This window comes from Hylobates moloch, unplaced genomic scaffold (assembly GCF_009828535.3).
Source record: "Hylobates moloch isolate HMO894 unplaced genomic scaffold, HMol_V3 SCAFFOLD_19, whole genome shotgun sequence".
NCBI lineage: Eukaryota > Metazoa > Chordata > Mammalia > Primates > Hylobatidae > Hylobates > Hylobates moloch.
In genome coordinates this window covers 8,229,572-8,251,989 of record NW_026652294.1, presented here as the reverse complement: position 1 = coordinate 8,251,989, position 22,418 = coordinate 8,229,572, and the positions used below count along the sequence as shown (strand labels likewise).

The 22,418-nt window shown below is 49.2% G+C and overlaps 1 protein-coding gene across 2 annotated transcripts in view; it reads left to right on the top strand.

The window, feature by feature from the left end:
• Positions 1-22,418, top strand: part of TPST2 (tyrosylprotein sulfotransferase 2) — a 64,604-nt gene that overhangs the window by 5,333 nt on the left and 36,853 nt on the right. The window contains exon 1 of one of the 2 annotated variants that reach the window (XM_032139049.2): positions 19,228-19,251. The exons of the other annotated variant lie outside the window; for it this stretch is intronic. The gene's annotated coding sequence lies outside the window, so the exon portion shown is untranslated. Of the gene's footprint in view, positions 1-19,227; positions 19,252-22,418 lie in introns of those variants that run through there. 2 annotated transcript variants of the gene reach the window in all.

The window sequence follows — 22,418 nt, the reverse complement described above, 5'->3', positions numbered from 1 at the left end:
ATGATGTGAACAGGCTGAGGCTCAGAGAGGTGAAGTAGTTTGCAGAAGGTCACCCAGCTAGGAAGTGGGAGACATAGGATTTGGATCCAGAGTCTCTCTTTTTTTTTGTTTTGTGTTTTTTTGTTTGTTTTGAGACAGGGTCTTGCTGTGTTGCCTAGGCTGGAGTGCAGTGGCACAATCATAGCTCACTATAACCTTGAACTTCTGGGCTCAAGCGATCATCCCACCTTGGCCTCGCAAGTGCTGGTGTTACAGGTGTGAGCCACCACACCCAGCCCAGACTCTGCCCTCTGAATTCTCATTCTTACCCCTCCTTGATATCCCATCTTAAGGCCTAGCACATAGAAAACACACAGAAAATGTCAGGTGTTGTTATAACTATTCTGAATAAATATTGATCCACTCTCCATCCTTCTGTTCACATTCCTTCCCTGATGGACAGAACACTCAGGGCTCTTGGCCTGTAAAGTCCAGATTCCCACCCACTCCTCCCTACTCGCTCTGTTCCTCCCACTCCCACACTCTCATGCACAGCAGAGCTTGGAAGCAGCCAAGTCCCAACTCTTCCTCCAAATTGCTGTGTGACATTGGGCAAGGAGCTTCCCCTCTCTGAGCCCCAGTTTCCGTACATGTTAAATGGGTGAGTTTACCCTGCTGCATGTTTTTTGTTGAGCTCCCATGCTATGTGTGTGTTTTTAAAATTGAGTCAACATTCAAACATTTCTGGAGAAAAATTCTGATTTCTCATTTCTCTTGGAAACCCAGGAGCTTAGGCCAAACTGGAGTGGCCTGAAGCTGCCCCGTAGGTGGCCTGGGCTCTCCCGGTCACTGTGGTTTCCCCCACTCCCCATTGTCACATAAGTGCGGCTCTTCAGGGGATCTGAGGATCTCTTCAGGGGACCTGAGGATGCCTCAGGCCTGCCTGGTGCCACCTGAATAAGCAGTTCCATTGCTTTAAAAACAATTTTTTTTTTTTTTGAGATGAAGTCTCGCTCTTGTCGCCCAGGCTGGAGTGCAATGGCATGATCTCGGTTCCTTGCAACCTCCGTCTCCTGGATTCAAGCTATTCTCCTGCCTCAGCCTCCTAAGTAGCTGGGATTACAGGCACATGCCACCACGCCCAGCTAATTTTTGTATTTTTAGTAGAGATGGGGTTTCACCACATTGGCCAGGCTGGTCTTGAACTCTTAACCTTGTGATCCGCCTGCCTCGGCCTCCCAAAGTGCTGGGATTACAGGTGTGAGCCATCGCGCATGGCCACAATTTTTTTTTTTTTTTTGGACGTACTCTAAGAGCTCTTCCAGCTCTGTGTTTCTAGGACATTGGAGGTTGTCTGAGGCCTCCCGATGCCCTGTCTGACATTTTAAGCCCTCAAGGCATTTTTTTTTTTTTTTTTTTGAGATAGAGTCTTGTTCTGTCGCCCAGGCTGGAGTGAGGTGGTGTGATCTTGGCTCACTGCAACCTCTGCCTCCTCGGTGCAAGTGATTCTCCTGCCTCAGCCTCCCAAGTAGCTGGGATTACAGGTGCCTATCACCATGCCCAGCTAATTTTTGTGTTTTTTTGGTAGAGACGGGGTTTCACCATGTTGGCCAGGCTGGTCTTGAACTCCTCACCTCAACTGATCTGCCCGCATCAGCCTCCCCAAGTACTGGGATTACAGGTGTGAGCCACTGTGCCCGGCCTTTTATTTGTTTTTTTCTTTTTTTCCTTTTTGAGATGGAGTCTCGCACTGTTGCCCAAGCTAGAGTGCAGTGGCGTGATCTCGGCTCACTGCAACCTCTGCCTCCCAGGCTCAAGCGATCCTCCCACCTCAGCCTCCCAGAGTGCTGGGACTAGAGGTTGTCTCCATTGCATACTCCCTGGGTGGGGAGTTCCTGTGTCTGGGCGCTAGGGTGCCGTGCCACCTTACCTGGTACAGCTCTCTACCTAACTCTTGTTCCCCACAGTGAGATATTTGTTATTGACCACGCCATTTCCCAGAAGCCAAGGCTTGGAAATAATCACTTTCCCGAGGTCACACAGGCCTGAGATTCAGCACCAGGACTCAAAGCCCATCTGCCTAACTTCAGAGGCTGCCAGTGCAAGTCATGCCTTGATCCCAGCACTGCACGGATAGCCACTGAGTGATGTCTTCCACTAGAATAAGGACACATGAGAACCCTCAGCTGGATGTTGGGGTGCAAGATTTAAGAAGCAACGAGGTCCTAGTTGTCCTGGAGTTTACGTTCTGGTGGAGGCATCAGGCAAGAAAAAGTAACCCACATCTCCGATGTGAGATGTCAGCCTATGAAGTTGAGTACCCAGGCCTCTCAGATCTTAGCATGCATATGATCCCCTGGGGATCTTGTTAAAGTGCAGATTCTGTGTTTTTGGTTGTGTTTTGTTTTGTTTTGTTTTGTTTTTAGATGGAGTTTCGATCTTGTTGCCTAGGCTGGAGTGCAATGGCGCAATCTCAGCTCACTGCAACCTCTGCCTCCCGGGTTCAAGCGATTCTCCTGCCTCAGCCTCCCAAGTAGCTGGGATTACAGACGCCTGCCACCATGCCCGGCTAATTTTTGTATTTTTACTGGAGACGGGATTTCACTGTGTTGGCCAGGCTGGTCTCAAACTCCTGACCTCAAGTGATCTGCCTGACTCGGCCTCCCAAAGTGCTGGGATTACAGGCGTGAGCCACCGCACCCCGCTAAACTGCAGATTCTGATTAGCAGGTTTGGGGCAGAGACTAAGACCGTGTTTCTAACCAGCTTCCAGGGGCCTCCGATGTTGTTTGTCTAAAGACCACATTTGCAATAGTGAGGGCCTGGATTAGAAATTGGCAGATTACCACTCATAGGCCACATCCAGCCTACTACCTGTATTTGTAAATAAAGTTTTATCGGAACACAGCTATGCTTATTTATTGACATTTTGTCTATGGCTGCTGTTGTGCAACAAAAGCAGAGTGTAGTAGTTGTGATAGAGACCATAGGGCCCACATTGCTGGCCTTTGAAGAGAAAGTCTGCTAGTTGCTTTTCTGATCATCTTTTGGGTCCCTACAAGTTATAAAACTTTGGTTTGGTGTTAGATGCTAATAAAAATAGTAATGATTGCAGTTAAGATTTGAGTGCTTTCTGGGTACTTAGCTCTTTACGTTTGTTTTTCTTGGCTCAATTCTATCATAGGCGATACTACTGCCTTCACTTTATAGGCGAGAAAACTGAATAGAGGCTGGGCCATTGGCCCAGAGTTTGTGGACCAGTGAGTAGGTGAGGCCAATTTGAGTCAAGTCGCCTGATTCTTACTGGACAGGAGCTTCTGCCTAGAACTTTTTCCCAGAGCACAGAGAGGGTTTTGTTTAGATTTCCTTCTGTCCCAGAGTGTTCTGGTGCCTTCATTTCTTTCTCAATCCATCCTTCTGTTTACTCAACAAGTACCTGTGCACCCTGTGCTGGAAGTTTGGGGACCATGCTAGGTTCTGAGAGGATGTGGGGACTAGGATGGGGTCCCAGCCCTGCACATTCTGTGGGGTCAGCAGGGAAGCAACACCAGAAGCCACACAGGATGCTAAGCACCTTGGGGGATACTGGTACAGGGACAGGAGGCAGTCAGGGAAGGCTTCTTGGAGGAAGGGGTACAAATGATGCCAGTAGGAGTTAGCTTTGTAGAGGAGGTCAGGAAAGGTTTTCCAAGGAGAGAGAATCACAAGTGCAAAAGTTTGGAGGTGTGAGACTCTGTGGCCTGGTATGTTTGGTAGAGTTCAGGGCACAAAGACTATAGTGTGTTTGTGTGTGTGTTGAGGGTTGGGGGAATCGGTGGTGTTAAAATTGGAGGTCAGCAGGAGTTAAGTCACAACCGAGCCTCAGTGCGATGCCAAAGGACTTGAATTTTGCCCTGGAGGCTGCTGTTGCCTAGTATGAAGTGCTAAATCACAGAGCAAAAGTCTTCCTCCCCACCCTCTGATGACTTTCCGGAGAAAGCCTCCATTAGGTGCTAACGCGTCTTTAGTGCTTCTCCCCAGACTCCTCTTGTTTAACAAAGATCAGACATAGCCGGCTCCTTCGGGGATCCTTCCTTAGGCTGGCGGCTGTCTCCAGCCAGAAGGCATAAAAAAGCATTGCTTCCTTCTATTTTATTTTTGCATTAACTTTTTAATTAGGGCATGTTTTTAATTTAATCCAGCAGATTATAGTTTCCCTTGAAAATATGTTTTAAAAATATTGAATCCATTGAACAAAAATGAATAAGATTAAAGGGAGTTCTGGATGTAATTAACATTGGGAAGGTAGTGTTCAGCAGCTTGGAATTTGGAGAGCCCCACAACAGGTGATAGGGCTGGAGGGGGCTGGGCCAGTAGTCACCTCTCTCTTAACATTCCCTTTCTTCCCTGGAACTCCAGGGGCCTTGACTGAAGGGCAGGATGGCTGTGTAGCTAAGATGTGGGTGCAGGGATGTAGGTGCCCATTGATGGTGTAGGAGCTGAGGTTCCTGCTCCAGGCTGCTTCTGCTCCTCATCTCTCTCCTCTGTCTGGTGTTCTTCTTACTCTGCTTTTCTTTCTTTTTTCTTTTTTTTTTTTCTTTTTTTGAGATGGTCTTGCTCTGTTGCCCAAGCTGGAGTGCAATGGCACCATTGCAGCCTTGAACTCCTGGGCTCAAGCAATTCTCCTGCCTCAGCCTCTCGAGTAGCTGGGACTACAGGTACAGACCACCACACCTAGTTCATTTTTTATTTTTTGTAGAAATGGGGGTCTCACTATGTTGTCCAGGCTGGTCTTGAACTCCTGGGCTCAAGCAATCCACCTGCCTCAGCCTCCCAAAGTACTGGGATTACAGACGTGAGCTTCTGTACCCAACTTGTCTTGATTTCTATTTTTGTCTCCCTGCCTCTCTCTCCCTCTCACCCATCCCCCCAACTCATGTCTTTCCCTGTCTCGTCACTCTTTCTGTCTTACTCCCATCTTTGCCTCTCCTTTGACTCTCTCTCCCCGTCTATCTCCTCTGTCTCTACCTCCCTCTGTCTCTGCCTCTCTCTGTTTTTGTCTCTCTGTGTCTTCTTCCGCCCCAACCTGCACCACTTCCCCCTTCCTTCCCTCTGCCGACCCCAAGCCCACACAGGTGCCAGCATGGCCCTTCCTTTCTCTCATTAGAAACTTTTCATCTCACTTGCTTTGGCTGGTGACTGACATCCTGCCACAGAACCATCCGGATCCTTGCAGAGCCTGGGGGCTCGGCCAGAAGCCCTTGGAGGTGTGAGAAAGTGGTTGTAGCTACTTGCCAGGTGGAAGACAGAGGCCCTGTGAAGTCAGGCACCTGGCAAGGCCACCCTACAAGGCCATGGTTTCCCCTCAACCCACACCCTTTCCACGCCCCCAGGGCCCTCCCTTCCCTACCGGGCCCCAGGGCTGTGGGGAAGAAGAGGAAGCCTGGGCTAGCAGCAGGACGGCAGATACTGCTTTTGGTTTGATTTGGTTTGGGGTACTGGGGGAGTGTCGGCTACCCTGCCTCTGAGCGCTGCTGGAAGCTGCATGCAGTAGGTGCCTTTGCCCTTCATTCTGCTACGTGGTCGTTCCTTGCTCAAGTGCACAGTAGACCAGTAGTGCATATTTGATGGCTAAGAGTTTTGGGAAGAAAAACAAGGTTAGAAATTGAGTCTTGCCTCCAGGCCGGGCACGGTGGCTCACACCTATAATCCCAGCACTCTGGGAGGCCAGTGTGGGCAGATCATTTGCGTGAACTCAGGGGTTCAAGACCAGCCTGAGCAACATGGCGAAACTCTGTCTCTACAAAAAAGTACAAAAATCAGCCGGGCATGGTGGTGCATGCTTTATTCCCAGCTACTTTGGAGGCTGAGGTGGGAGATTGTTTGAGCCTGGGAGGTCAAGGCTGCAGTGAGCCAAGATCACGCCACTGCACTCTAGCCTAGGTGACAGAGTGAGACCCTGTCTCAAAAGAAAAAGAAAGAAAGAAAGAAATAGGGTCCAGCTTTTTCTTTTCACAGATGGGGAAACTGAGGCCCAGAGAGTTGAGGTAACTTGTTCTGGATCATGCAAATAGCTTGGAAGTAATGGGGTCTGGGTCTTCCATGTCTCAGAAGCTGGGAACAGTGCACCCCCGTGTTGAGCCGGTGGCTGCTTTGACATCCCTCAGGGGTTGTTGTGTAGACACCCACTTCTGAGAGATGGGAGATTCTGGTTCGAGGCCTGGTTTGCTCTCCTCTACCTACTGCGGGACTCTGGGCAAAATCTTCCTTCTCTGAGGACCTTGGGGTCCCCAAGCATAGTCCCCATGGCACAGTCCTGAGGATTGCAGAGCGTGGTCAGGTTTGTGGGGTCGGAGGTTGCTGACCTCACTGTGGATGGAGGGCTTGTTCAACACAGGTTGCTGAACCCCACTTCCAGAATTCCCATTCAGCGTGGTCTCCTTGAGCCCTGATAATCTGCATTTTGTGTAGGTTCCCAAGCGCTGTTCCTGCTGGTCAGAGAACCCACGTTGAGAGCTGGGGTAGTAGAGATGCAGCAGATGAAGCACACAGGCGCTAAAACCTGCTGTGAGATCTCAGGCAAGGACTTCACCTTTCTGTGCCTTGGCTTCCTCAGCTGTAAAATGGAATGACAGAGCACTGTCCTCATAGATTAGTTGTGAGGATTAAATGAGCAATTGGGAGGCGGAGGCGGGCGGATCACCTGAGGTCAGGAGTTCAAGACCAGCCTATATAATTGATTTTAATTGAAATTCCTTTTGGTAATTCTTAAAGATAATAATACATTTTGATGTTTATTCATGAGCATTACTGATATTCCTTCCTCCAGCTGCATGATAATGTTTTCTCTCATTCCTGTGGGTGAGACCTAAGAAATGAAACTTGGCTGGACATGGTGGCTAATGCCTGTAATCCTAGCACTTTGGGAGGTCTAGACCTCTTCCTGAGGTCAGGAGTTTGAGACCAGCCTGGCCAACGTGGTGAAACCCCATTTCTACTAAAAATACAAAAATTAGCCAGGCATGGTGACGCACACCTGTAATCGCAGCTACTCAGGCGGCTGAGGCAGGAGAATCACTTGAACCCGGGAGATGGAGGTTGCAGTGAGCCAAGATTGTGCCACTGCATTCCAGCCTGGGTGACAGACATAGCGAGACTCTGTCTCAAAAAAAAAAAAAAAAAAAAAATGGCCGGGCACAGTGGCTCACACCTGTGATCCCAGCACTTTGGGAGGCCAAGGTGGGTAGATTACAAGGTCAGGAGTTCGAGACTATCCTGGCTAACACGGTGAAACCCCATCTCTACTAAAACAGTACAAAAAATTAGCCAAGTGTAGTGGCACACACTTGTAGTCCCAGCTACTACTCGGGAGGCTGAGGCAGGAGAATCGCTTGAACCTGGGAGGTGGAAGTTACAGTGAGCCAAGATAGTGCCACTGCACTTCAGCCTGGGTGACAGAGCAAGACCTTGTCTCAAAAAAAAAAAAAAAAAAAAGAGCCAATATTTGTAAAGCGTGTAGAAACCCCCCGCCGCCAGGCACACAGTAAGCACTATGTGCATGTTTGCTTTTTTTTTTTCTAAAGACAGGGTTTCACTTTGTCACCCAGGCTGGATTGCAGTGGCGTGATCATAGCTTGCTGCAGCCTTGAATTCCTGGGCTCAAGTGATCCCACCCTCCCAAGTAGCAGGGACTGCAAGTATGCACCACCACGCTTGGCTAATTTAATTTTCTTTTTTGTTGTTGTTTTTTTTTGGAACAGAGTCTCGCTCTGTCGCCCAGGCTGGAGTGCAGTGGCACAATCTCGGCTCACTGCAAGCGCCGCCTCCTGGGTTCACACCATTCTCCTGCCTCAGCCTCCTGAGTAGCTGGGACGACAGGCGCCTGCCACCACGCCTGGCTAATTTTTTGTATTTTTAGTAGAGACGGGGTTTCACCGTGTTAGCCAGGATAGTCTCAATCTCCTGACCTTGCGATCCGCCCGCCTCGGCCTCCCAAAGAACTGGGATTACAGGTGTGAGCCACCGTGCCCGGCCTTTTTTTTTTTTTTTTTTTTAAGTGACAGGGTCTTGCTATGTTGCCCAGGCTGGTCTTGAACTCCTTGTCTCAAGTGATTCTCCCACCTCAACCTCCCAAAATGCTTGGGATTATAGGCATGAGCCACTGTGCCCGGCTTTGTCTTACTATTATTGTTGTTATTCTTATTGCCGTGATTATTTACCTTCCCCTCTTCCACAAAGACTATTCTGTTCACAGCGAATTCCTTGCCATTCTCCAAATTTCCAGTGTGCTTTCACACTTCTGCCTTCTGCTCTAGCTGTTCCTTCTACTTGGGACGCTTCTTCTAACTTCTGCACGTGTTAAAATGCTGGCATTCTTTTAGACTCAGCTCAGATTCCTTCCTCTAATGTCCGTGATGACATGACTTGCTTCCCCTAAACAAGCTCTTATTTCATTCTGTGAATTATCCTGTTACTTGGGTGTCAATCTCCTGTGCTGACCCACAGGCTCTTATAGATCTGACTTGGGGCTTTGCTGGTACAGAGAATCTCCCAGGAATGTTACTTTCAAAGTCCAGCTTTGATGGTGTTTCAAGAAGACCAGCTCCATTGTTGTCAGTGGCAGCTGTCAGAGAAGCCTTCCAAGGCGTATGGGGTGGAGCCCCGTTTGGGACATGGGATTTCCTTAATTAGTAAGAGTGTGAACTTAGCACTCCACAGCCCTAGGTTCATGTCTGTGTTTTGCCATTTAGTGTGATGCAGCCTTGGATAATTTCCTTAATTTGTGTGTGTGTGTCCTTTGCATTTTTAATTTATTTTATTTTATTTATTTTTTTTATTATTTATTTTTTTTGAGACGGAGTCTCGCTCTGTCACCCAGGCTTGAGGGCAGTGGCATGATCTCGGCTCACTGCAACCTCCGCCTCCCAGGTTCAAGCAATTTTCCTGCCTCAGCCTCCTGAGTAGCTGGGATTACAAGCGTGCATCACCACGCCTGGCTAATTTTTTTGTATTTTTAGTAGAGACAGGGTTTCACCATGGTGGTCAGGCTGGTCTCGAACTCCTGACCTCGTGATCCGCCCACCTTGGCCTCCCAAAGTGCTGGGATTACAGGCGTGAGCCACTGCGCCCGGCCTGCATCTTCATTTTAAAAGGATGCCATCATCACTTACAGCAGCGGGTTTTTGTGAGGATTCAGTGGGGTCTCATTTAGGCAGCAAATATGAGCACCTCCTGTGTGCCTGCTGTATGCTGGATGCCAGGAATCCAGCAGTGAGCAGGAGAGACCCCATTCCTGCCCTGGGAGAGCTGATGTTTTAGATGGACACAAGGGGAAGTATAGAAATGATAGTGTCGCTGTCTCCAGAGGATGCAACAGGAAGGAGATGGTCTTTGAGAAGCATTCTGTACATGGTCTTGCAAGTAGGAGGCCCTTAGCAATTGGTAAGTGTGATGATTACTGTTATTGCCGTAATTATTTGGGAGAGGAGGCAAAAAGGGAAGGGAGGCATTGTGGGAAGAAGGAATAGTATCAGTACAGGGTCAAGAAGGCATTCGGTTTCAAAGTCGTAATATTCACAGCCAATGTGTATGGATGCCCTAGTGTGTGTCAGGTACTCTGCTAAGGACTTCCTAGGTGCAAATTCATCTCAACCTCCAGGGAAGTGCTGTGGTATCCCCATTTTCCAGATGAAAGACATGGGGCACGAGGGAATTGGACCACTTATCTGGGGATGTGGAGGGGTGGGAGTCAAACCTAGATTCTTACCCCTGCATCTAGGGTGTGTGATGGGAAGTGAGACTGAGTGGGGACAGGTCCTCGTAGGGAGGGCTCAAATCTTAGAAGTCATGGACTGTGTCCTCCTGCTGGAGTCCCTTAGATGGTCCTGGGATGGACAGGGTGGGGAAGTTCATGGCATATCTCATTTTATGGTCCAGAAAGCCAGTGGCATGCAGCCCCTCCAAGAGTGGGTAGGAAAGGATGGCTCCTCCTGGACCCCTTCTAGTTGGGTTCTCCTGGTTGGTGGCAAATCCCTGGCAGGGCTGGAGTTGTGGGAGGTGATAGGCACAGTGCAACCCATGGTTGGGAGCCTACATTCTGGGTGGTGAGGATGCTGGTGGGTGCTCCTTCATTGCAAGGATGCAGTTGCTCGCTGTTGCCTTTTCCTCATTTCTGCTCTCTGAGACCCTCTCTGCTTAGGACTGGGCATGAGGGGAGCCCAGGAGAAAAGCAGATAATGAGGATCCAAGGGACTTGTATTTGTCTCCAGCCAGTCGCCTCCCGAATACCTATGGCTTGCTGGTTCCTGAACAAACAGGTGCCTCAGGGAGTATCTGTATCTTTTGTGTGTGTGATGCCATTGGAACCTCACAGTGACCCGCGAGGCAGGCATCAAGAGGAGGCCTGCTGTTGTGGGATGATAGCAACTCTCAAGTCAGACACACTTGAGTTAGAACTCCAGCTGGCTTATGCATGAGCTCTGAGACCTTGGGCCAGACACTGCTCTGGTCCTCAGTTTCCTCATCTGTGCAACAGGGATCATAATAATGATTATTTTGTGGGTGACAGATAATAGTTATATGGCACCTAATGCATAGAAGTGCTCAGTAATTCATAGCAACGAAGATTTTGTTGTTCTTCACCCATTTTACAGATGAGGAAACTGAGGCTCAGAGAAGTTAAGGGACTCTCCCCATGGCATTTTCTTCCTGGTAATGGCCAGGCAAGTTTGCAGATGGAAATATTTTCCATAAAACACAGGTCCCCCAAAGCCCTGTGCCATTAGGAAAAGGCTGTTCCCGAACTGTGAATCCGTCCCCCAAAACAGTGAACCATGAGATCATGCCCCTTCTCTCTCGTGGGTTTCTCCCTGTGATTTTTTAAGTGTTCATACTCTGAGCAGCTCTTAAAGCCTTTGCAATTCTTCCAGTTCTTCCTGCTTCTAGGAGTGAGTGAAAATGAAGAAGATATCACAGTCTGTCCAGGAAGGAAACACAGGAGCAGGTGAATGCTCAGGAAACCGGATTCCTAGTATGCGCTACCCCAGAACTGGGGCTGACAAATTCTGCTCTTAAAACCCCCACCTAGAGCCAACTGCTGCCTCTAGTAATATGCCCAAAATATTACCAGGATGAAGACCTCATGCTTCCTGGATGAACCACAGAAAAAAAAAGGTTGAGGCCATCTTGTTGAGGAACATTACATCCAGCAAGTATTTATTTATTGTTTCTTTGTTCTTGGTCAAGCCTTTTCACTTTTTGGCCGTCAGCCATTGCAAAACCTCCACAACAAAGAAGTCGAAAGTCATGCAATCAGAAAAGCCATAAACTACAGTTGGGGCCAGGGGAAGAGGGAAGTTAGCTGAAGACTTTGTAAGCAAAAACATCAGGAAACCTTCTGACATGTTAATAAAGATACTCTAGGTCACATCTTGTGTGGAAACTCAAATCCACATTGTTGGGGCGGAAGTCGGAGTCAATGACTGACCCCAACCATCACCCCAAGCCTTCAGATAAGATGGTGGAACTAGATGGGGCGCCGTGGCTCACGCCTGTCATCTTAGCACTTTGGGAGGCCAAGGAGGGTGGATCACTTTAGCCCAGGAGTTTGAGACCAGCCTGGACAACGTAGTGAGACCTCATCTCGACAAAAAATAAACAAAATTAACCAGGTGTGGTGGTGTGTACCTGTGGTCCTCTCTACTCGGGGGGCTGAGGTGGGAAGATTGCTTGAGCAATCCCTGGAGGAAGAAAGTAGAGCCAGGAACTATCATTAATTAAACACTTAACCAGCTCTAATATGGTAGTAAAGCCCTTATGTGTATTTAGCTGCTCTCCCAATTCACAGATGAGAAAAATGAGGCCCAGAGAGGTTAAGTGATTTACCTGAGGTCACAAAACTAATAGGTGGGGAATTCAAACTCAGGTGCATCTTTCTGCAAAACCCATTCTTTTTTCACTACTCCCTGATATCTGAGGAAACTTACTGATGAGCAAAATGACCTCAAAAAATAAAATATGAATGCCTCTCAGTGTCAGGCTCTGTGATAAGTGTAGGAAAAAAAGAAAAAGAAGAAGAAGAAAATAACCCACCAGACTGCAATGCCTCCCAGCCCGTGAGCACTCACAGTGGAATATGGGAAACAGAAGGGCAAACAGCATTTACCATACAGAATGGTGAGTGGTAGGCAGAGGGGACTGTGAGACACAGGAGGGTAGAGCTTAATCTAGTCGGGGTATTCAGGGAAGGCTTCCTGGAGAAGGAGATACTTGAGCTGAGGAGATAACAAGCAGCCCAAGATAAGGTGGGAAGAGGGTATGGACACACCTATTAGCTAGGACTCTTGATAAACGGAGTCAGAAACCCAGCTTCCATAGCATTGAGCAAAAAGGTAAATTTATTGGATTGTGTAAGAGGTAAGCCTCAGGCATGGCTAGATCCAAGGACTCAACTAATTTCAGGGATTTATGTCTCCATCTCTTGGCTCCACCTTCCTAGGTTGGCTTTGCTCTCATGCCAGCTTTGCAGGTGGTGACTAGAGATGGCCCCACACCTCCAGCCCTATACCCTACTAGCTTAGCCTCCCCACAGAATTCTGTAAAAGTCTCCAGTTGAGTTTCATTGACCTAGATTGGGTCAAACGTCCATCTTTGAACCAACACTGCAGCCTGGGAATGAAATGCTGTGATTGGCCAGGCCTAGGTTATGTGTCTGCACCAGGGGTCAAAGGTGGACTGAGAATGAAAATAAGAAAGCCAGGGATGCATAGCACCCTTGGGGCTGATAGAAGGTCCATGGGGCTGGAGAAGGGGTCTGATCATGACACCCCTGTAAGCCATGTGAAGAAATTGCATCCTGAAGACAGTGGGAAGCTTTGGAAGTGTAGTGAAAGCAGGGGGTGACATGCCACCATATGGGGACAGGCAGGGGTGGAAGCATGATCAGGTGGCAGACAGTGGGGACTTAGACTGGGCTGCTGGTGATGGAGAGAAACAGCTGGATCCTGGGGGTAGTGAGTGTAATGCACAGGACTCAGTGGTGATTGGATCAGGGGTTCATGGGGAGGAAGAGGTTCGTAATGATCTTGGATTTCTGGCTTGTTCCAACAGGCAAGCCTGGAAGAGAAACCAAGCTCAGGAGATCCCATTATGAGTTCAGGTTGATTGTGTTGAGTTTCAAATGCTGTCAAGCATCCAAGTGACAGGCTAGTGGAGAATTGGCCATTTCACGGTTGCTATGCTGAGAGGGGCCAGTCAGGATTCTGTGGCCTCAGGAGAAGGGGTGCAGAGTGACAACTCTATCCAGTAAATATTAATTGAGCACCTACTGAGCTGCAGTGCTCAGTAAACAGAGCATTCAAGGCCCCCAGACAATGAATGCAGAATATGTAAGTCAATCATATGATGTGTTAGAAGGCGGTGAGTGCTGGGGGAAAAAAAAATCACGCAGGGTGAGGGCTTCTGGATTGCCGTGTTGGCGGGGCAGGTTGCAGCATTAACTGGTTGATCAGAAGAGGCCTTGAAGAGGTGAGATGTGAGAGAGGACAGGAGGGTGAGAGAGTGAGCCAAGTGGATGTTTGGGGAAAGGGCATCCGGGCAGCGGGCACAGCCAGGGCACTGGCCCAGAGGAGGAAGGGTGCTTGTGTATTTGAGGGACAGCAAGGGGGCCAGCATGGCTGGAGAAGAGGCAGGGGCCAGTGGGGTTGGCAGCAGAAGGGTAAGGGGCGGGGTCAAACCTGTAAGGCAAATGAGGACTGGTTTTTCCTGAGTAAAGTGGGAGCCATGGGAGGATGCGGAGCCCAGGAGGACCATGGCCTGACTTCCGTTTTCCTAAGGTCGCTGTGGCTGCTTGCTGAAAATCAACTGATGAGACAAGGGCAGAATCAGGGAAGCTAGTGATGAGGTGGCTTGGACCAGAGTGGTAAGAAATGAACTCTTGGAACAAACGCCTGGCAGTGCGGGTGGTGAGAAATGGCAGATTCTGGCTCTGTTTTAAAGGTGAAGTTAACAGGATTTGCTGCTGGATTGGATTAGGGTGAGAAAGAAGAATCAAAGCTGCCTTCAAGGTTTTTGGCACAAGCATGAAAGGATGGAGCTGCTACCAGCTGCAGGTGGGGTATGCTGGGGAAAGGACCAGGCTCAACACCCAGGTGCAGGGAGGAAGAGAGTGGGCAACTATGTCCAAGTGAGGAGAGAGATTTGGGCTCGAGATGACAATTCAGGAGATGTCAGCCTGTGGGGAGCATCCAGGGGCGCTAGTATCTCCTAGACTGGAGGGAGGAGAGAGGGCCACAGAGACAAGTAGCCAAGTGTGACCTCCTGATACCTGTGCCAGAATGGCTGGGTTTGGCCCCGCATAAGGAAAAACCCTGTAAACTTTTTCATGGGGTGGTAGAGAAAGAGGAAGACAAGCAGACATCACCTCCTTGGCATCTGATCAAAAGCCACCGTGGCCTGGCTGCTCATTTATTGAGTGTGGGTCTGGGCGGTGTCCGTGCCGGGAGCCGGGGTGTGGGTGGCATGATCAGAGGCTGAAGCTCAATTCTCCTTGAAGTTCCTGGCGCCTGGCACTAGCCTAGCCCTGGGAGAGCGCCGTCCTGCAAGTGTTGATTGAATGAATGCAAAGAGTCTTGTGTGTTCCTCTGCAGCAGCCAGGAAAGGTGTGTGGGGTGGAGTGGGGCGGGTAGCTTACCCCAGCCAGCAACACCATTCCTCAGCATTTGACAAAGTATGATTAATTAATTTTCTTTCTTCCTTTCTCTCCTTCCTTCCTTCTTTCCTTCCTTCCTTCCTTCCTTCCTTCCTTCCATCCTTCTTTTATTTTTTTTTAGACAGAGTCTCGCTCTGACACCCAGGCTGGAGTGCAGTGGCATGATCTTGGCCTACTGCAACCTCCATCTGCCGGGTTCAAGCAGTTCTCCCTGCTTCAGTCTCCCGAGTAGCTGGGATTACAGCTGCCTGCGACCATGCCCAGCTAATTTTTGTATTTTTTAGTAGAAACAGGGTTTTACCATGTTGGCCAAGCTGGTCTTGAACTCCTGACCTCAGGTGATCCTCCTGCCTCAGCGTCCCAAAGTGCTGGGATTACAGGCATGAGCCACCGTGCCAGGCCATTAATTTTCTTTTTTTAGGAGACAAAGTCTCTCTGTTGCCCAAGCTGGAGTGCAGTGGTGTAACCATGGCTCACTGCAGCCTCCAGCTCTTGGCCTTGAAGTGATCCTCTTGCCTCAGCCTCCCAAAGTGTTGGTGTGAGCCACCAAGCTTGCTGAAAGTGTGATTCTTTAAGACTATTTTTATTCAACTCTAACATGTATACAGAAAAGTGCATACTTCATACGCATACAGCTCAATGCATTTTCAAAAGACGAATGTGTTTGTGTGACCAGCACCTGGATCAATAGCTGAACTTACATAGCACCCCTCCCTGCCCCAGGACACCTTGCTCCCCCTCCAGTTACCCCTTGTCCCACCAGGGTAACCACCATCCTGACATCTCCCCCTAGAATTTCACCTGTTTTTGTACTTTATATCCATGGAACTATTACTGGAATGGGGTCCCGATCCAGACCCCAAGAGAGGGTTCTTAGACATTGTGCAAGAAAGAATTCAGGGTGAGGCTGGGCGCGGTGGCTCACACCTGTAATCCCAGCGCTTTGGGAGGCCGAGGCGGGCGGATCACGAGATCGGGAGATCGAGACCATCCTGGCTAACATGGTGAAAGCCCGTCTCTACTAAAAATACAAAAAATTAGCCGGGCATGGTGGTGGGCACCTGTAGTCCCAGCTACTCGGGAGGCTGAGGCAGGAGAATGGCGTGAACCCAGGAGGCGGAGCTTGCAGTGAGCCGAGATCGCGCCACTGCGCTCCAGCCTGGGGGACAGAGCAAGACTCTGTCTCAAAAAAAAAAAAAAAAAAAAAGAATTCAGGGTGAGTTCATAAAGTGAAAGCAAGTTTACTAAGGAAGTAAACAATAGAATGGCCACTGCATAGACAGAGCCTCTCAGAGGACTGCTGGTTGGCTATATTTATGGTTATTTCTTGATCGTATGCTAAATAAGGGGAAAGGAGTGGGCAGTTCCCAGAACTGAGGGTTCCTCACCTTTTTAGACCATATAGGGTAACTTCTGGTATTGCTATGGCATTTGTAAACTCTCATGGCACTGGTGGTGGGAGTGTCTTTTAGCATGCTTATGCATTATAATTGGCCTATAATGAGCAGTGAGGATGACCAGAGGTCACTTTTGTTGCCATCTTGGTTTTGGCGGTTTTGTCCGGCTTCTTTATTGCATCATGTTTTATTAGTGGGGTCTTTATGACCTGTATCTTGTGAAACCAGCCCTGCTGACTTCCTGTCTCTGTGACAAAGAATGCCTGAACTCTTGGGAATGCAACCCAGCAGGTCTCAGCCTCATTTACCCAGCCCGTATTGGAGAGATGGAGTCGCTGTGGTTCCAGTGCCTCTGACAGAACCACGCGTTATGGTCTCTCTTGTGCCGACTTCTTTCGCTCATCACAGGTGTTGTTATTGCGTGAGGTTCTGGCTTGTTCTTTCTCCTGGCTGTTTAGTATATATCTATTTATTTGTATTTACTTATTTATCCATTCTATTGCCAATGGGCATTTGGATAGTGTCCAGTTGGGGGCAATTACGATCGTGCCACCGGGAACATTTTGATATGTGCCCTTCGGTGAACCATTGAATGCATTTCTTATGGATGTATAATCAGCAGTAGAAATGCTGGGTTGTAGAGAAGTTGCACATTCAGGCTTTGTCTCAGTTAAGCCAGAGTTTTTCGAAGGGGTTGTACCAGGTTTCCCTCGCGCTCAGCGAGTATGAAGGTTCCGGTTGCATTACATCCTTGCCAACACTCGGTATCCTTTTCTTTTTTTAGTTACTTAGTTACGTAATGATCCCACAATGTACTTTAAATTTGCATTTGTTTCCCTGATGGCTATGAGTTTGAGCACCTTTCATATGCTTATTGACCACTTAGATAACCTCTTTTATGCAGTATGTCTTCAGACGTTCCCATTTTTCTATTGTGTTGCCTGTCGTTTTTTTAACTGATTTCACAGAACTCTTTATATGTTCTCAGTATAAATATTTGATATGTATCACAAATATCTTTTTTCATGCATGACTTCATTTGATCCATAAGAGGAGGAACCAGGAATTGTAAGCCTCAAGGTCATTGGAATCCAGGACAAGCTTCACGTGTGTGAGCCTCAGTTTCCCTCTCTAAATCCTGTGGATATTAGCTCCATTGCCTGGTGTATAGATGGAACTGTGACTGATATTAGCACCTTTGCTGGGATGAGGAAGCCCTGAATTAAAATGGGCAGAACTGGCCTTGCATGGCTTTCAACCTAAGTCATCCCTGTTTCTCAGGTCTGTATACCAACTTCCAGGCTAGGCCTTGAAAATACACAGTGAGCAAGGCCCATTTCCTACCCTTGGAGGGGACTGCACCAGCGGTGAGTGCAGGGGGCTGTGGGATCCCAGCAGAAACACTAACTGGGCTAAGGCATTGTGGAAGGCCTCCTGGAAGAGGTGAGTCTCAGGGTGGAGTAAGCCTCTTCTGTTCAGGTACAGGCTTGGGCACCTTTGTGCATCAGGCACTGGACAGGTACCTGGGAAATGGAGAGAATCGGCTCAGTCTCACCCTTCTCTCACCCCGCAATAGACCAGTGTTCTTGATGGGGATGACTGCACCCCCAGGGGACAGTTGGCAATGCCTGGGGACATTTTTGGTTGTCAGGACTCGGGGAGGGGATGCTACTGGCATCTCCTTGGTAGAGGCTGGGGATGCTGCTAAACATCCTAGAACGCACGGGACAGCCCCACCCCACACTACCACAAAGAATGATCTGGTCCAAATGTCTATAGTGCAGAGACTGAGAAACTCCAAGATGGACAATTACGATAAGATGTGAGCGGGGGAAGAGGGGAGAGCAGAGGGATTGGGAGTGTTGACCTGGCCTTAAGGAGTTTGTTTGTTTATTTACTTACTTTGAGAGAGTCTTACTCTGTCACCTAGGCTGGAGTGCAGTGGCTCAATCTTGGCTCACTGCAACCTCCGCCTCCCGGGTTCAAGTGATTCTCCTGCCTCAGCCTCCCGAGCAGCTGGGATTACAGGCACCTGCCACCATGCCCAGCTAATTTTTGTAGTGTTTTTTTTGTGTTCTTTCTTTTTTTTTTTAAGACAGAGTCTTGCTCTGTCGCCAAGTTGGAGTGCAGTGGCGTGATCTCAGCTCACTGCAACCTCTGCCTCCCGGGTTCAAGTGATTCTCCTGCCTCAGCCTCCTGAGTAGCTGGGACTACAGGCGTGTGTCACCACGCCTGGCTAATTTTTGTATTTTTAGTAGAGACGGGGTTTCACTATGTTGGCCAGGATGGTCTCGATCTCTTGACCTCATGATCTGCCTGCCTCAGCCTCCCAAAGGGCTGTGATTACAGGCGTGAGCCACCGCACCCAGCCTAATTTTTGTATTTTTAATAGAGACAGGGTTTCACCACATTGACCAGGCTGGTGTCAAACTCCTGACCTCAGGTAATCCGCCTGCCTCAGCCTCCCAACGTGCTGGGATTACAGGCGTGAGCCACTGCGCCTGGCCAGGAGTTTATTAACCTTCATGCCCACCACGGGAACCACGAACCACGTGTGGCTGCAGAGCCCTCAAAATGTGGCTGCTGTGGCTGAGGAACTGAATTTCAAGTCTTTATCTATTTTAATTTCAGAACAGATACTCATTCCCATTCTTGGAAAACTTTTAAGTGTGTGTGCAACAATTTGGGTGTGTGGATGTACTTTGTTCAACTATCAATTTTATGAAATCTCTGTACAGATTAGCTATTTCTACTGAGAATTTAGCATCCAAATTGAGATGTGCTGAAAGTAGAAGTTATACCCCGGGTTTCAGAGACTAAGTACTTGAAAAAAAAAAAGACTATAAACTATCTCAGTAATGTTCATATTGATTAATGATAATATTTTATATATATTGAGTTAAATAAAATGTTATTCTGTAACGTAGCTACTGGAAAACTGAGAATTTGAAGTGTGTCTCACACTGCATTTCTATTGGGTGGCGCTGTTACAAACTACAGGAAGGAGCTAGAATTCTGTGGAAGGTTTTAGGCAGGGGCTGACATCCTCTGGCCAAAATGACAACAGGGGATTCCGGAGACCAGGGCAAGTCTGGCCACAGGGAGACTGCGTGGCCTAGGAGACCTGAGCCACAGCCGCCAAGAGAAGCCCTGATTCCCCAGAGAGGAGGTGCCTGCTGCCAATCCACAGGTGAGCAACAAGACTGGATCCAGAAGAGGGAGGAGCCTTTAGGAGAGGCAGGCCCATCCCAAGGCTGACTGATCCTTCAAAGGAGCCTCCCAGCTAACAGCCAGCAGGAGAGAGACCTTGGCCACCAAGGGTCTACCAGCTCCTGGTGGTCCCCATTCCAGACACCTGCCAGCTCGAGCCTGACCCTTGCCTCCACCCTGGCTGCTGCCTGTACCGCTCTCAGGTTTGAAACCTCATCTCTTGCTGCTTGGCTCTGCTCTCTACTACTTACCAGCTGTGTCACCTAGAGCAAGTGGCTTTCCCTCTCTGGGGGCTGCCAGCTTTGCATGGCCTGGCCCATGTTGCAGCTAGAGCTCAGGGAAGATCAGAGATGCCCACAGGTGACAAGTCTTCCTGGGCTGGGTGTTTTGGAGGTGGCATTATGAAGTCTCAGTGGGGGCTATGTAGACAGTATTCTCTGTTTGCAGATGGCTTCCCCTCTCCATTTTGTGTGTTATGTCCTCATTTCACTGCTAAGAAAGTGGAGTCTCAGAGAGGTGAAGCAGCTTGCCCAGGGCCACACAGCTCCACAGAGGCAGAATTCAGATGAGTAATGATGACTTTGCAGGTCCAAGGACACCCCTCCCATGGCTATAACTCAAGTGTTCTATCAAGGGCAGAGCACTGCACCTCTCTGGGCCTCAATTTCCCTGTCTGTCAAATGGGGAGAATAACAGTGCCAGTCGGCTGCTGTGAGGCTGTAGTAAGTTGAATAAAGTAACAGAGCACCGGCCTAAAGCAAGGCTTCAGGTGGTGGCTGCTGTTTGTTGACTGATCTGTGCATAAGTGTTCACTGCAGCCTTCTGCAGTGAGTGGTAGGAGCCCGTTTTTACGGGGAGGAAACTGAGGCTAAGATGGGCAACTGGTGAGAGCAAAGTTGGGGTCTCATCTGGCTTCTTGGCCCTGGAGCACTTTCCATCCTCTGCTCGGCCCTCCGGCGTTACCTGTTATTCATGACAGGGCAAGGCTGTGCTGTGCCCAGCCTGGTCCTCTGTCCTGCATGACTGGCCATGAAGGGGCACAGGAGCAGCCTCGCCAGTGGCGCTCACAGATGTCCAGTCCACTAAGCCTGCTCCCTCCCTCAGGAACTCTGCTTCCTTTGCTGGGTGAGCTGTAACCTTTCCTCCTTCCTGCTCCAAGTAGCTGCTGAGAGCGAGAGTGGTTGATCAGGAAGCTGGTACAAAGACACCTAGGCTGTGGCCAGATCCTAGAAGTCAGAACTGGGAGAGGCCTTAGAGGTCATTGGCCCCTGGTGCTGGTTGTCTAGACACCTCATTCAGCCTCAGTCTCCATAGTTGGAAAATGGGAGGAATCGTCAGCTTGGCAAAAACGGCAACCTCTGGCAACACAAAGTTGGTGCAGAAGGGGAACATGCAGACTGCTGGCAGGAGGGTCTTTGGGAGGGCACTTCAGCAGTATCTGCTGAAATATAAAGGGAGAGTGGCCCCTGAGCCCGCCAACCCCCTATAGGTAGCTACCTAGAGCTGTGCTTCTCAAATTGTATTGTGCATGGAAATGCCTGGGGTCTGGTTAAAATGCCGGTTCAGTACCTTCTAAGGCATGAGACTAGGAGGCTTTCAGGTGGCCTTGCTGCTTGCAAGACCCTAGTAAGGCCCTAGGGCACCTTTCATGCATGGGCACAAGGAGGCATGGTCCTTTCGTGTCTGTCAGAAGATCTTGACTAACTGAACGGTGTGCTGTTCCTGCCAGGATGCTCTGGAACAATGAAGAAGAGGGAGGGAGGGCTGGGCATGGTGGCTCACACCTGTAATCCCAGCACTTTAGGAGGCTGAGGCGGGTGGATCACGAGGTCAGGAGATCGAGACCATCCTGGCTAACACGGTGAAACCCCGTCTCTACTAAAAATACAAAAAAATTAGCTGGGCATGGTGGCAGGCGCCTGTAGTCCCAGCTACTCAGGAGGCTGAGGCAGGAGAATGGCGTGCACCCGGGAGACGGAGCTTGCAGTGAGCCGAGATCACGCCACTGCACTCCAGCCTGGGCTGGAGTGAGACTCCGTTTCAAAAAAAAAAAAAAAAAAAGAAGAAGAGGGAGGGAAGGAGGTCCATAAAGGTGTTGCATGTTGATGTGTCTTGTCTTCTGGAAAGATATCAGTGCCCTCTGGAGGCTGGGGCTTTGTCTTGTTTACTGATTTGGCCCCGGTGCTAGAACAAGGCCTGGCACACAGTGGGTGCTCAAGCAATGTTTACTGGATGGTAGAACAAACATGCTGACACGGAAAGACCTCGTGTTGAGTGAACCCAGTCAGTTTCAGGAGGCTATGTAGAATCCAGGGCTTCTTAACCTTGGCACTACTGACATTTGGGACTGGATGATTCTTTGTGCTGGGGGCTACCTGGGCATTATAAGATGTTTAGCAGCCTCCGTAGGCTCTACCCATGAGATGATCCCTAATTGTAACAACCAAAACTATCTCTGGACATTACCAATGGTTCCCTGAATGGCAAAATCGCCCCTGGTCCCAGCACTTTGGGAGGCCGAGGTGGGCAGATCACTTGAGGTCGAGAGTTTGAGACCAGCCCTGGGAGGCAGAGGTTGCAGTGAGCTGAGATCGCTCCATTGCATTCCAGCCTAGGTGACATAGTGAGAGTCAGTCCAAAAAAAAAAAAAAAAAAAAGAAAAGAAAAGAAAAAGCAAATGTAGATGGCTCCCCTCCAAACTAATCAACAGCAGTTACCTCTTAGAAAAGGGGAAGAACATAGGATTGGATCTTTTATTCCAAAGAGACTTATGCCTTCTCTCTCCAGTTTTTAATACGGAGGTTGTACCTATGAGTTGAGCAATTAAGTGCATCTTAAAAGTAGAAATGGCACATGGACTGGCTTGTAGAGCTGTGAGGGTTTAGTGAAGTTACACACCTGGAGCGTCCGTCACGGTGTCTGGCTCATGGTGGGGGTGCTGCCGAAGGACACCATTGTTGTTTTATTGTGTTGCATCTCTCCAGCAGCCCCTAAGCATACAGAAGCAGATAAGACCTTCTCGCATATGGGCAGACTGGAGCTCAGAGAGGGAAAGGGACTCTCCCAAGGTCACACAGCAAAGGAGGAGCTAGGCTTGCCTTCATGACTTCCAAGTAGGGACAGTTTCTCCTCTGCCACCCTGTGGCC